This window comes from Peromyscus leucopus, chromosome 15 (genome assembly GCF_004664715.2).
Source record: "Peromyscus leucopus breed LL Stock chromosome 15, UCI_PerLeu_2.1, whole genome shotgun sequence".
Taxonomy (NCBI): domain Eukaryota; kingdom Metazoa; phylum Chordata; class Mammalia; order Rodentia; family Cricetidae; genus Peromyscus; species Peromyscus leucopus.
Window position 1 is genome coordinate 5,125,592 of NC_051076.1, and position 9,471 is coordinate 5,135,062.

The 9,471-nt window shown below is 45.5% G+C and overlaps 1 long non-coding RNA gene across 1 annotated transcript; it reads right to left on the reverse strand.

The window, feature by feature from the left end:
- Positions 1–242: 242 nt before the first annotated feature.
- On the reverse strand, positions 243–4,777 carry LOC119089133. The gene is made up of 2 exons (XR_005092966.1): positions 1,347–4,777; positions 243–742 (listed from the first exon to the last, which is right to left on the reverse strand). It is a non-coding gene; the product is annotated as an uncharacterized LOC119089133 (long non-coding RNA).
- Between the last annotated feature and the right edge of the window lie 4,694 nt (positions 4,778–9,471).

The following is a 9,471-nucleotide window of genomic DNA, read 5'->3' on the forward strand; positions in this document are numbered from 1 at the left end:
GGAAACCACAGAGGAAGAGAGATGAGACAGAAGGATAGAGAGGAGGAGAGAAGACAACAGGAAACAGGCAGCCAATAAAAAGGAGCCGCATTGATCTGAAGCCTCAAGGTAAGACTTCATGAAATTGTGTGTTGTATGTGGTACTATCACCATTCAGTTCTTCATACATAGTAGGGACACACACACACACACACACACACCCTCCAAAAAACAGTGGGTCTATTGAAACAGGATAGCAGGTCTGAAAAGAAACCAACTTCAATGTCAAATTCAATTGCTGGTCAAAAAATGCTGTAAAAAACACTGGGGGAGTTTTCGGGCGTGGGAGGGACGAGATAAAATGCAGATGGAACAAGACATCTGGTGCTGGCACCATGAGCAGCATGATCACTTGGGAACAGACCGTTAGTTGGAATAAAAAGTTGCTACGGCAGTGGGGAATCAAAGCCTCCGCGTGTTCTTCTGGAGTCACACAAGGCTAGCGGGACATACGGACTTCTGAGCTGATGACAGACACAAGCTCAATGCCACATCTCCTCCCGCTGCAGCCAACCCACTGGGCCTCTGGGCGAGTGGTCTGAGATCCGAGCTGTGAGAAGTGAGGTTCCATAGCCATGGGAGGCCCGAGGCTCCCAAAGCTTCTCCTGAAGCGCCAGTCCAGCCTCTGCTCGCCCAAGGCTTCACACAGCTGTTCGCAGAGCATCCCAAGGTGCTTCTTTCACTTCAGGGAGTCAGAGAACCCCTAGCAGGACAAAGAAATGCCATTTTCACCTCACAGTTACCCAGACTCCCTAGCTGTCACTTGCCAGCCAGTCCAGAGGGCTTAGGTTACTGCTCCAGTCACTTGGTGGGGGTGGGGGCAGGGGAGGGGTTCAAAATACCAAGAGCTTTGGAAAACATCTAGACAGGGCATCTTTGTTTTCACAGCAGTTGGCTTCTTAAAAGGGCTGTTCTCTCAACTTTTTCAGTAGTGTGACAGATCTGATACATTTCATAACTCGTGTGTGTGTGTGTGTGTGTGTGTGTGTGTGTGTGTGTGTGTGCTGTATTATGCTATTGTATGTAGTGTGTGTCGTATATGATGTACGTGTGATATGTTAGTGTGTGGGGTCTACATGTTGTGTGTTGGTGTGTGTGTTGTGTGACATATATGCATGGTGGGTGTCTGTGGCATGTGTATGCCTTCAGTGACATATTTCTCTCTGGAGTTTGTGAATCCAAAGCTGTACAGTCCATGGGAGAGGTAAGGAGAGATGGAGCAGTCTCCCTTCTGCTTGCTCATCAAGAGTTTAAAGCGTGATTTAAAAACAAAATCAAATAAAACCTTACTCTTTCTTAACACTCACCTTTGTGAAGCTGAGGCTGCCTGCCTCCAGTTTCTGTCCGGGAACAAACCTTGAAGGTAATCTAATTCAGCTCCTCCTGTTTGCCAAGTGAGGCAACGGGAGCCAAGACAGGGCAGGGCCTTCCTGAAGGCCACATCTGTGCCTGTGGCAGAAGGGAGACTGGGCCTCAGTGGTTCTTACTGAGATCTGTCAAAACACTGCCCCAAATTCACACGTCTCCAGAGCTCGTGAACACTGCGTCTGCCGGTGGGGGGAAAGAGACCCAGTTATAATATGTAAATAATCCTGGCTGGCAGGAAGAGCAGAGCAAGATTTCACTGTGAGCTTTCTAAGGCCTGTTTCATAACTGTTTGGACACCAGAGGACAGAAGTGACAGGAAACGGCTGTCACCTGGGAACTAGAACAGTCCCGTTCTTATCATTGAGCCGGCATTTAATACGTCTTGTCTCTGCAATCTTCAAATTGTCCTTTTTTATAGTATTTTGAGTTGGCTCGGCTTTTCTGGGGGAATGAGACGCTGTTGTTTCTGTTGGGATGGCCGATTTCACACGCAGCCCTAGCATGGACAGTGATAACCAAGTGGCGTCCCCACTTCTCCGTTGCTCTGGCTGCCTCAGTCTCCTCAGTCTCTAGACCCCTGCTCTGCACCCACAGGTCTCTCTGCTTGGAATGCCTTTCCCCCAGTTTCACATCCAGAAGTCACAACCTTCACACCTTAGCTTTGGCGACACCTCCTCCCAGAAGGACCTCCTGCCATCCTGGGCTGGCATGAGCCACTGTGCCCTCTGTGAGGACTCCTGTTACAGGCTGTCATCTCACTCCTGTGAGCTTGGATCCACTCACACACTTCCGTGATGCTGGACTATAATGTACTTTGGAGTGGGCACTATACATCACAGTCTTTATATTCCTATTACCAAGCAGTTTCAGAAAGATCTTAGGGCTCAAAAATGTTTCAACAACAACAACAACAACAAAATATGGATGAAGCCTGTAGCAGGGGGCATGCTCAATTGTTAGGGTACTTGCCTGGTATGCATAAATCCCTATGTTTGATCCCCATCACAGCATAAAAAGTGCATATGTATATCTGTAATTCCACCGCTTGAGAAGTAGAGGCAGGAGGGTCAGAAGTTCAAAGCCATCCTTGGCTACATAACAAATCCCAGGTCGGCCTGGACCAGAGACGCAGGCGCTTTTCTTCTATCGATGCTGTTGTATCAAAGTCTCCTCCTCATGCTTTTGATTTATGGGCCCCTCACACACGTTTGCCTCCCTCTGGGCCTGAAGGGACATTCAGAAAAGACCACTCAGGATTAAACATGACAACTTGAACACATATTTCTACCTCCTTATAAAATTATCTGGTTATAGAAGAGTGCCCCTGCTGCACCACAAGGGAAAGAGAGAAAAAGTGGAGACAGAGATAATAGCAGTTGAGAAGTGTCAACACCCTTTCCAAAGATGGCCTGAGCCTGGGAAGCCCAGATGCCCATGAGGCAAAAGTGGCACAAAGCTTCAGGAGAGACCTGGAGAGATGCTACCCCACCCCTGGGAGACACGCACAGGAGGAACAGACTCTGAGACACCAGCCAGAGCTAGAAACAGGGGGATTCGATAACATCGACATGAAAGATGAGGTCACCAGCCCCTTTCTTGGCTCTGGCCTGTGTGCCTTTACCTACATACCCCACCCCACAGCAGGTAATGAATGAAGCCAACCCCGCAGGAAAAACAGTGAAAGAGAAAGATGCAAGAGACTTTGATGGTGGCCATCGCCAGGGTAGGATGAAAGCTCCGGATGCAGCAGACCCCCATGGAGATCACCCCAGTAGCATCAGTGTCCTCTGACATTAGGGACAACAGACTATCCACAGATGAGGACCAAAAGGACACATTTTATAACCACACAGAACAAGAAAAAAACTTCTTGAAGCAAAAAACACAACTGAAAATTTTAAATGTCTATGATGGGGCTGGGGAGACGGGCCAGTGGGAAGCTTGCTGAGCAAGCTCAAGAGCCCGAGGTCAGTTCCCAGCCCAACACTAAGAGCTAGGCACTGTGGCATGTGCCCAAATCCGGTCCCCAGAGCCTCTGGCTGGCCAGCCTAGCTGAGTTGGAGAGCTCCAAGTTCAGTGAGAGAAGCTGCCTCAAATACCAGAGTGGAGATGAGCGATAGAGGAAGCCACTTGGAGTCGCTCTCCTAATTCCACATGTGCGTGCATTTGCACCCACCCACGTGTATATACATCCATCCACATATATGTACACATATATGTGTATATATCTATGCCCAACCACATATATGTATACACACCCACATGTATATACACCTACCCACATTATGTACACACTTCCACAAATGCACACACAATTGTGATGAAACATCAGAAGATAAGATAATTCTCCCAGAAAGAGGAGAAATGGAGGTGGGAGATAAATATAAAGAGATCAGCCTAGAATCTCTGACACTTTTTAATAAGAACTAGAGAGAGAGAGAAAGCAGAGAAAGTGGAAGAGGAAATACTTCCTCCAAAGCTTCCTAAGGCAAAGTACTTGAGATTCCATCTGAGCAGCCAGGAGGGTTCTCAACACACCCTACAAAATAGAAAACAAATCCCTACCAAATACAGCACTGGGAATGCAAGACCCCAGGAATGAACAAAACTGAGAAGTCCTAGAGAGACAGACAGCCCGTGATACAACAGCTAGGATCAACACTGGATCTAACACTGCTCAGTGTTGACCCTGAGGCTAGAGAGACGCACAGCAGTGTCCTCCAAATGGGGGAGAAAATCAGTCCAACCTAGAGTTCCTTGCTCAGCCAAATACAATGAAGGGGAGTTAGGACGCGCTGGCATATGGGAACTGCTACACCAGCTGAGGAGGAAGATTCATGCCACATAGCAATGTTAGAATGTAAACAAATGTAAATTACTACCCCCCACTCAGAGTCCTTTTTCCATAAAAACCCTTTGACATCCTTGGGAGGTACACCAAGAAAGAGAAAAACAGGGATCCCCAGGTATCTGCAAAGGGAGGTCACCACATTGCCAAGCTGTAAAGCTCTGTCCAGGCTGGAAGACAAGAAAATCGGACTTACTACATACTACCTGTCTACTTAGTTTGTATTTTTTATCCGAGAGTCTGGAGAACGTGAGCAACTAAGAAAGTAGAGAAATAAAGATGGAGATGTTTATTAACTCCCAAGGGATGGCAAAGGACACAAGAAAAGAAATGCAGCCGCAGCACTGGCATGGCCTTGGCCTTGACATGGCCTAAGGACAAGAACACTGGTTGACAATAACATGGAGACTGTGAAGCTACAGTATTAAGGCCTGGAAGACACCAAATGAATGTGCTGTTAGAAAGAAAAAAAAAAAAACAGATTTTCCTTATGAGAAATCAGTAAATAACTTCTTTAAAAAAAAAAAAAAAGATTGATTGATTGATTATGTACAGCATTCTGCCTGCATGTTTGCCTGCACTCCAGAAGAGGGCATCAGATCTCATTTTAGATGGTTGTGAGCAGCCATGTGGTTGGTGGGAATTGAACTCGGAACACCTGGGAGAACAGCCAGGGCTCTTAAACCTCTGAGCCATTTCTCCAGCCCCAGTAAATAACTTCTAAATTTGCAAAATCAAAAAAAAAAAAACTTAAAAAGAATATTGTTCAAAAATATACAGTTGAATCCTCCTGGAGGACAGGGACTATGATAAGTTTTAAAAGCTATTGCCTGTGAATAGGACTATGGCCCAGAGGCTTCAAGAGTCTTCAGAAACCATGAGACCTTTTAAAGATATCAATGCATTATATTGACAGGTATACAAATTTATTTAGTGTATTATACAAGTGTGTGTGTGTGTGTGTGTGTGTGTGTGTGTGTGTGTGTGTGTATCATTCTGTGTCCATGCTTGTGTAGAGGCCAGAAGACAGTCTCCAGTGTGGTTCCTCAGGAGCTGTCCATCTTATTGTTTGAGACAAGGTCTCTCACTGGGACCTGGGGCTTGATGGTTAGGCTAGGCTGTTAGCCAGCAAGCCCCTGGGATCTGCCTGTGTCCACCTCCCTAGAGCTGGGATTGCAGACACACACCACCACACCCAGCTTTTTATATGTGTGCTGGGGACTGAACTCAGCTCCCATGCTTACACAAGAGGCTCTTTACCAACTGAATCAACTTGTCAGCATCAAGAACTAAATTTAAAAGTGGCTCAGTTGTGTTCTATCAGCCACATGTTGGTACCGGGAGTCACTAAGTTAAGCCTCAAACTGGCTATATAATAACTAAGGCACTGCCTAATTAGTTAATGCAGAGTTCAGTTTGTTGAGCAGGTTTGGACATCTTTGGACAATATTACAGGAAGCTGGAACTAGAACCTAATTAAAGAGGTCAGATCCCATGCAGGACTGTTGCCATCAGTGAAAGAAGAACTCTGCACAGAACTGGGCTCAGTTCCAAATACAGACCAGACAAGTGAGGGTTTGCAGCCAAACTGCATGATGAAGATTGGTAGATGGAAAAGTACTACGAGGAAACATCAGAGTGAGGGAAGAAAGATGGTTCCAATGGAACTGACCTGGCAGAAATCTCGCTGCAGGCTGGCCAAGGTGACTGCCATCACCTGGGGTTGGAGGAAGACGAGAAGACTGATCAGATATCGAGGCTGAATAGATATTGGGGGAGGGCAGGTTCTTGCCAAGTGAATTAGCAGGATCTTGCTAAAGCTGGATTTTGCAAAGAAGCGTGCACAAATGGGCCCTGCAGAAGGCCCAGGAGCCTGCTGAGCCTAACAGGAGCCTCTTTGTCAGGAACCTTGGAAAATGCACATTCCTGGGTCCCACCCTTTAATATAATTCAGCGGGCCTGCTAAGGTCTGAGAATCTGTCCTCCACTTTCCAAAAGACCAGGTGTGGTGTGATGTGGGCTTTGTGGTGTGTGTGTGTGTGTGTGTGTGTGTGTGTGTGTGTGTGTGTGTGTAGGGAGGGCATCAGAGACACTGGTTCCCTGCACATGGCTCTTTCTGAGCATGTGTCAGTGTTTATGAGTCTTTCTCCTCCCTTCTCTTTCATCCTCTCTCGTCCTGACTTAACCCATAAGTCCCTCTGGATTACAGAACTATCGCCAGAAATTAAGTCCCTGTGTCTGTCTCTAGCTTTAAACCATCGCAGTCTTTTTCTTCTTCCAGCCCTTGGGCGCCCTCTCCTGCCAGAAGTCTGTTAAAACCTTCAGGATCCAAAACCAGCCTATAAAAAACAACTATTTTCAATACACCAATAATGAACTTGCTTAAAAAAAAAAAAAAAAAAAAAAAAAAAAAAAAACAGGAAAAACAAAATACACGTTCACAATAGTTCCAAAACATTAAACACCTAAGAGCAAACCTATAAACAAGATGTGGACTTCAAAACACTGAAGAAATCATTGAAGGAGACCCTTAGAAATAGACTGGCAGGATTAATATTGTGAAATGGCTATTACCAAAAGAAATCTACAGGTTCAATGCAATCCCCATCAAAATCCTGATGACATTCTCACAGAACTAGAAAAAAAACCCAAAACCCAAATTCACACAGAACCACAAAAGATTCCAGGCGAGCCAAAGCAAACCCAGGCAGAAAGAACAAAGCAGGAGGCACCATAACACCTGATCTCAAATCACATCACGGTCAGAGCGACAGGGCCGGCACCAACGCAGAGGTGGCCCAGTGAGCTCGTGTACAAACCCACACAGCCACAGCCGCCTGGTTTTTAACAAAGATGCAAAAAGCATGTGCTGGGGACAGCTCTTCCACCAACAGTGTTGGGGAAACTGGGTGGCTCACACAGAAGAATAAAATTAAATAGATTTCTCCTTCACCGTGTGCAAACGTAATGATGGATGAGAGACCTGAGACTACAAGAATGTTCAAGTAAAGCATAAACAAAACACTTCGTGATGTAGGCACAAGAAAGAACATTCTAAAAATAACTCTAATAGCTGAAGAAATAATTCCAAGATTGACAGGTGAGGTTGCATGAAATTTCAAAGCTTCTGTATAGCAAAGGAAATAATCAGAAGAATGAAGAGCGCCTACAGAATGAGAGAGAATCTGCTGGGCAAGGGCTTAACATCTAGGATGTATAAAGAACTACAAAAATAAACATGCAAAAAACAAGTCATCTAGTCATACATGGGATGGTGAACTGAATGGACAAGTCTCAAAAGAAAAAATACAAATGACGAGTCAGTACTTTAAAAATTCCTCAATCTCCTTTGGTGTGAGGAAAATACAAATTAAAACAGCTTTGAGGTCCATCTCACTCCAATCAGAATGGCTATCATAAAGAAAACAAATACCACAAATGCTGGGTGAGGTTGTGGGGGAAAGTGGAAATGTAAATTAGTGTAGCCACTGTGGAAATTAGTTATGGGGGTTCCTCAAAAAGTAACAGTAGTAGTTCTTCAGCTATCTTGCTTCTGGGTATTTATCCAAGGACTCTAAGTCAGCATACCAGGAAGACACTTGCATACCCATGTCCATTGCTGTGCTATTCACAATATCCTGAGCCAGCCTAGATGTCTGTCAGTGATGAACAGGTAAAGACACAGTGGAATTTTGTTTATCCAAAAAGAAAATGAAATTATGGCATCTGCAGAAAATGGATGGAACTGAAGAGCATTGTGTTAAATAAAATAAACCACCAGAGAGACAACAGGTTTTCAAAACCTTATATGTGGAATAGAAAGTTAAAGAGAAAGGGGAGGGGAGAGAGGTGTGTGTGTGTGTGTGTGTGTGTGTGTGTGTGTGTGTGTGTGACATGAAGGTAGAAAGGGGCTGTGAGAAGAGACAAGGAAGTCTAAAGGGAAGGAGAGGTTGAAAGGAGAAGGTAATGGAATATGTGTCATGAAAACGGAAGGGGGCATTGGGGGATTGAAAAGGGCAGCAAGTGCGGAAGGGGCAGCGGAGGGAGTGGACTAAGAATAAACTATAATGACATGTATAAAATGACATATTAAAATTACCCAGTGAAACCCATTTCTGTGTACGCTCCTCCCCCCCAAAAAAATCCTTAAATCTCCAGCGTCCTTAGCCCAGAAACGGCCCCCACTTCTCTCCCTGTTAGGTCATTTCTCAGGGTTGCTGCCAGGCTCTCAAACTTCACCGACCTTCCTGTCAGACATAAAATGGAAAATTAAACATGGGAAAGACTTTCTTTCCAGATAAAGCACATTAAGGTTGGGAAGGCAAGGGACACAGCAGAAACAGGATTGAAAGATCCACACGGTGGTCAGGGCGAAGGAGGCAACACGGAAGAATTTCCCTCCCTCCTTTCTTCACCCTCCGCAGGATTTATGGGTGTCTGGGGAAGCTGCATTCATCTGTTTTCCAAAAAGAGGAGGAAGCAAACGAGTTAAGCCAAGAAGCTCCCTAGACTTGGAAGCAGAAGCGGAGGTTCAATGTCCACACTTGTTTTCCTCGACACTTAGAAGTGGGCTTCTTTGCCAGCGCCATGTACCATGTCGGCTGGAATCAGACCCATTAATCATTACCATGGGTTCTGACTTCATGCTCCACAGGATCTTTCTCTCAGCTTAGCAGATGCTCAGCGTGGGGTCAGAAATAGTCGCATGAAAGTTTAACTCTTAGTGCCTTTTGCTTCTGAAGGTCCCTTAAAGGGCACACACACATATGCACATACACAATACACATGTACACAATGCACACAAATACATGCTAATACACATACACACAAAAACACATGTTCCTAATATAAACAATACACAAACACTCATACAGTCATACACATAGACACATACACAAACACAAGGCTCACACACAAACTCAGACACTATCATATCTCCTCACACCCCTTCACTCCTCAGCTTGGCATTCCCCCGTTAGTGCCTTCAGACTTCCCCTCACAGATGCTCAGTGACTTCTGTGGACCATGGCCACTGTGATCTTGTCTTGCCCCGCTCTGCCTGAACTCTGTGACTCCTTGAGATTCGTCACCGTTGCGGTCTGTATACCCTCAAGTCCTCCTGCTCCTGGCTCTCCCTTTTTTCCTTCGCTGGCTCTCTTCTTCTCATGACTTTAAATGTTCATATAATAAACCCTTCAGCCTTCTCTCTCTTCCTG